This window comes from Rutilus rutilus (assembly GCF_951802725.1).
Source record: "Rutilus rutilus genome assembly, chromosome: 21".
NCBI lineage: Eukaryota > Metazoa > Chordata > Actinopteri > Cypriniformes > Leuciscidae > Rutilus > Rutilus rutilus.
The window spans coordinates 19,400,177-19,406,209 of NC_140226.1; positions in this window are offsets into that span (position 1 = coordinate 19,400,177).

The window sequence follows — 6,033 nt, forward strand, 5'->3', positions numbered from 1 at the left end:
TTTCTTAGAGAATGTGTCAGAAAGAAACATCCGTTATTGAGCTGCATTCAAATTTCAGGTCGCAAGTTCTAGTATAAAACAACAGTTAAAGGAATAGTTCACTTAAAATTACAAATTCTGTCATCATTTAGCCTACCTTTAAGATGTGAGGCTTTGTACCAGCTGCATTGGAACAGTCATGTAATTTACAACAACTGATTAAATACTCAAACATCTGTGTTCAATTAAATGCAATTTACTCACAATTAATTTTCACTTCTCCTTTATGGCACTATGTGAATCCTGGACATGTGTCAGGGCAATGCAAGCCATTTCATAACAGTTTCAAGAAACTTCTCATTCTCCAAACATAGGCTCTTGAGATAAGTGGAGTTTTTTTAAGTGCCTGTAGTGAAAGTTAACTTTACAGGGGACTTTACAGAACTCGGTGTTCACTTCACTAATATGTGCAATGATTGACTTAAATCTAAAATGCACTGGCGTCACACATCTGCGGGCTAGACCACAGCAGTTTTCCCCTGAGAGTAGAACAAAGCTCAAACATGCATTTTAGCCTGGGACTAACTGAAAGCAACTTGCACTGAAATATCTTAAAATATGTCCGTGCCATTGGTTTTGTCTCAAGATGCACAACTGTAGTGTTTTTTATTCTAAGGCAAGTTTATAAAAGCTACTTAAATGTCCTAATTTAACTAAGGCCTAATCCAAGTCTATGAAACCAGGCCTTAGTGAATAATGTCTCGTATTCAAACCTAAAGTATAATTTGAGATGCCATTACTTTCCCTAAATTCATCCACCTGCCTTTAAACCTAACCGTGACAGGAAAAATGTGGGGTACCCGATTCTACCCAACCTTTATACGCATGACCTGCAGTTATGTGCAGAAACCGCACGTGAGTGAGCGCTCTTCTTTGTTTGGGTGTTACCACAATGTTGCATCATCTTTTTTTTTTCCTGAAACACACAGAGGAAGGTGACACTTATCTGGGGCAGGTGGGGGGAGGAAGGCGAGATGGCCTTTTCAGATCAACCCTTTCATACCTGAACAACAGTTTCTCAGCAGCCAGGAAGTCTAACTCTGAGACATTATGTGTTCGTATTCTTAAACAACACTGGCCATGCGCATTCTTTCATAGACAGACTCTCAGCTGTGCGACCCAGTTTCTGCTATTTTCTTATTGGTTGAGCCCCTGCTGTGAATTATGGGATGTTTTACTTCTGCTTTGTTACTGGCAGATGGCACCAGAGGACAATATACACATACAGTACTTCTCATTCTGACAAATATCCATGCGGCTCACACAGTATGAATATGAAAATTAGTCCATTTAAATTATGATTTGCCATCTAGACTATGGTCCCATAAAGAACTTCAATGGAACCTTTCCATGGGCACAAAAGGTTCTTTATAGTGGAAAAACTGTTCTATAGATTATTAAATGTTCTTTACACTAAGAAAAAAATGGTTATTTTAAGACCTGTTCACTGTAAGGTTCTATGGTGAACCCAAAATGGTGGTTCATTGTCATCACTGCAAAAAACACCTTTAGGAAACTTTATTTTTTAAGAGTGCAGGAGAGAAATATTTTGATATGAACAAGCAACAACTATTATGTCAACACTTTCCTCTTTCACAACACCAACTAGCACCTCTGTCTGCCATAAATCTGACACATTCAATGATGTATCAACCGGTTACTCAAAAGTGGCACTATGGTGACATGGAAACCACAAAACTTACTATAAGCGTCAACTCAGCTGTTGGAGTGGAGAACATGTCGGATGAAACTTTTTCCTGCATGACAAGTATTACAAGTTATAGAAGACCAAACAAGTTTTTACATTAGAAATCTTAATTTGTGCTTGCTTAAAGACAACCTATTTCCTCTTTTATGAAAGTCCTTTAATACTAAGCAGCCATAATAACCCAATCAATTCCTGTTCTTATGCTTGTTTGTCTTCATAAATTCTCTTTAGCTAACAGCACCAACAGATGTTTTTTGTTGTTTTAAAACCATATAACAAAGCTTCATGGGAACGACTGCATGTGCAAGTATTCAAGTCTAGTGCAGCGTTGGTGTTATCTTTATCCTTGTGTGTGTCGTTGGGTATTAGTGCGTGTGTGTGTTTATATCATGACGTGTTAATGTGTCACATCAACAAAGACTGAGATAGTTTCTGCGGTTTTCATAATCTAGGGTCGACTCGAAGCCATTTCAGACGTCTTTATGATCGCCTTTGTGCTCGTATGAGATGTGTGACAGTAAGCCGGGTTCATGGAGAGGACACACTCCTCTGTGCTGATAGGAGAAGTGTTGGTGCCTGTTATCTGAGCCCCATATTAATTTGGCGGTGACGGATGTTAGCCTGGTCTAGCGTGGCCGATCGTCTCTAGGGAAAACACGCCATAATCCTCTAATCCTTTCCCTTTCGGATTCTGTCTAATCAAGCGCTCTTTAAAATGAAAGAGCGAACACACTCTGAATACAAACATCTATACATTGCAAATTCTTGTCCCTCAGAATCTGCCACAGCTCTTCTCCAAGTAAAGACTTTCCTTCAGAGACTTAAAGGAATATTAGTTTAGTGTCTACGTTTCTATTGTTTATAGACATTTTCAGGTAACCTATTTGATTTAATCTTAGAAACCTGAAGAGGCAGTGTTTATTTATTGATACTGGAGCTAGTGCGCTGTCCACAAACAATCATAATGTTTGAGCTTGACAGACCTTAAAGGATTATTCCTGGCTCAACAGAGTTAAGCTCAATCAAACTCACTTGTGGCGTAATGTTGATTACTTGTCCCTACTTTCATAAAATAAAAAAAAATAAAAAAAATAAAAAAAAATCTAGGTTAAAAATGAATGAGGCCAATCCGTAAAGGTTACAAATGTTATACTGTTTCAACAGTATAGCCACGAGATGTAAACAATAAGTCACGATGAAACAGAAGTAGCGGAATTTTTTCTTCTGTATTGTACGTATACATGCAAATGTGTAAAAAGTAAATAAAGTGGGGCAGTGACTTTGTTCTACCCATCAATTGTTGAAATTCTGAGATATTGGTGTTGCACTCAAAAATGAATGTGGGGTTTAAGTGGACTAAATGATTGGAGAAGTCTGGTGTATATCAGCAAAGAGAAGTCTGATGTTTTCACTGGAAGACATTGATTAAAAATTACAAGCTCAATTAAAAAAAATAATAAACGTATATAAATTGCTCACAATAAGATCATTACGATGCATTTAAAAGAAATTTTCATTCATGCTGACTTAGAAATAATAATAAAAAATGGCTTATTTAGGCCTTTTCTGGGTAGTTGAATCCAATTGTACAATTTTGTTGCCAATTTGACACCTAAAATGGCCGTAAAAATGCCATTTTAAGTGTCACGTGGTCAGCTAAAAAAAAAACACAAGTTTTAACAATCAAATTAAGTGCTTCTATAAAATAAGCATCACATTTCTGCTTTTGAATCCTCTAAACACTGGCCCCTTCACTCTTCCATCTAAAGTGCCTCACTGTAACCTCGACTTTTGCGGGACAGTACGCCACAAACGCTGTTGATTGGGCTAAATTTTATTAAACCCAGATTATTAATTTAAGGTCTAAATTGAGGTCATTAGGTTAATTCTTAAACAAGCCTACACTTTCTGATTTCATCTATGACCACAGGTATATTTTCTAAAAAATAAAATAAAATAAAATATAGTACAGTACAGCACAACTACTTCTCTTAGAGCTGTTTAGCTCTTAAATAAATGCAGAACTTGCCACCCAGGCCAGTTAATCCCCACTTTCTGTTTTATTCTGGGCCTAATCCAAACATAGCACAGCTGTGCTCTAACAGCAAGTTTTCGCTAGATTAGTTTCATACTGTCCCACAGTGTAGATGAAGGGTTGACTTGCAAGATTGAGCGAATACTTTCCAAACCCCCCCAAAAAAAGACACGAACATGCTAATGCTGCAATTAGATGAAGCTTGAGTCAAAGCGAAGAGAATTTCCAAACTCTTAATCGATTCATATTGCTGTATAAAGCAGCTCTTATGCATAAGCATAGCATGGTACAGCGGTTGCCATATTGTCGTGGCATTGCATCAGCGGCAAGTTCTAAGATGTAAACTGGAGGCGTAGCCGTTCTTGGTGACTGAACATCTTCCTAATGAAAGAAACCGTGCTTGCCGACAGAGGACAAGCACCTCATTGGTCATTCAGGGCTCATTTCTATGACTCCCCAATGGCCAACCAATTACGGTGTAGTGGAACAGTTCCCGTCTCCATCATAGCGGCTGTGGGTCTAGTTTGAAGTTTTTATCAAAATCAGAAAAAGATAAACGACAGCATCGAGCGAATGGACAAAGGGGAATAAAACCGACCAAGAGGAGAATTAAAAGGAAGGAGGAAGACAGAGCGACGAGGAGAGGGGTGGATTATATATCTATGTCCTTTTCTCTTTGTTATGAGATTTATATTTCCCTCCATGTCTACACACTCTAATCTAATGACTGCAGAAAGCTACAGATATGCAGAGACAGCATTACGGCTGGACAATCATATACAGGATAGACTGGTCAGATTACTGATTCCCACAGTAACTATCAAGATTCTTTTATAATCGTAATTATAAGAGTCAATTTTCACTGCTTATATCAAGCACTAAGCCCTAAATAGCTGCCTGAACCAACATCTGCTTCAGAGCACTAAAGTGCTGTGCCTAAACCCATCACAGGGATTTGCATCATTTATGTCAAGCTAAAAATATCCTCATCAACCTGGAAACCGACAGAAGACCCCAATTTCAAAAATGTATAATACTGCATTATAGTAGAGAAACACATTCTCCATTCACAATATAGAAAGTTCAACCCTCAAAAACCCAAATATAGGAAAAAAAAAATTTGTTTATTGTTTCACCTTTAAAATGTTGTAGGAGGCCTCTAACGCAGAAATAAATGGGTTTTTATATATTTTACATTTTAGTACGTTTTTAGGGAAATGTTTGGTAGCAAAATTTCAGATTTCAGGGTTCATTTGCAGGGTGTACTGCTTATGTAGCCCCATAACAGTAGCCTATATACACACTGATAATCACACAATATTAATAATTGGACAAGTAATATTTTTATGAAAAATTATTTATTATAAAAATATGTTCAGATTGTATTTACAAGTCCTGATGAACTGAATGAAAACTTTGGCGTGATTTAGCTCTGTTCATAGCCATGCTCAATTATGATAATCACAAAGCAGCAGCATCTTTTCTCTCTCTCTCAAAATGCGCAAATGGCTTCACATCGATTGTATCCACACCGATTTTGTTTTGCAAGCGAACTGCACTTTAACGCACATCGTTTTATATCATGACAATTTATAAATTCAAGCGATTTTAAACTATTAAGTCCTCGCACGCTCTCCAGTCAGTACGTGCTACCAAATCTAACACACACAGTCGATTTTAGCCGCTTATTACACATAAACGTTCAAATACAGTTATGTCAAAAAAAATGTCTGTCTTGGCAAATATTCGCGTTGGTTATGTAACTGTGAACAGCATATTGTCTCCGTCCATTAGGTCTTAGAGACAGCAGCCATTAAAACCTGCTACTGTCTACTATTGGCTGTCTGTATTAATGATAATCAAACAACAAAAGAAAAGCTTTAAGAAGGATTTATCTATATTTAACTTAAATTTATGACTATGCAGAGTTATTTTATACTTGATTATTCAATTTGTGGTATTTTTACTGAATTCTACTGTTAGATCTACCTGAAAAAATATACAGCATTGTTTAATTAGTATCTTTATTCCATTGTATTTAATTGTGCTACTGCTTCTAATGTGTTTATTCATTCTTATTTACTGACTATTGCAACAAATTACCTCATAAAAACACAAATACATTGAGTGAGCAAACATTTCGGCAAGATAACTAATTTCTTTTTTTTTTTTAAATAAAGTAACCCCATAAGAGTGACCCAGAGTTCCCCCCATTTTCCCAAAATTTTTTTTTTTAACCGTGGTATTGAGT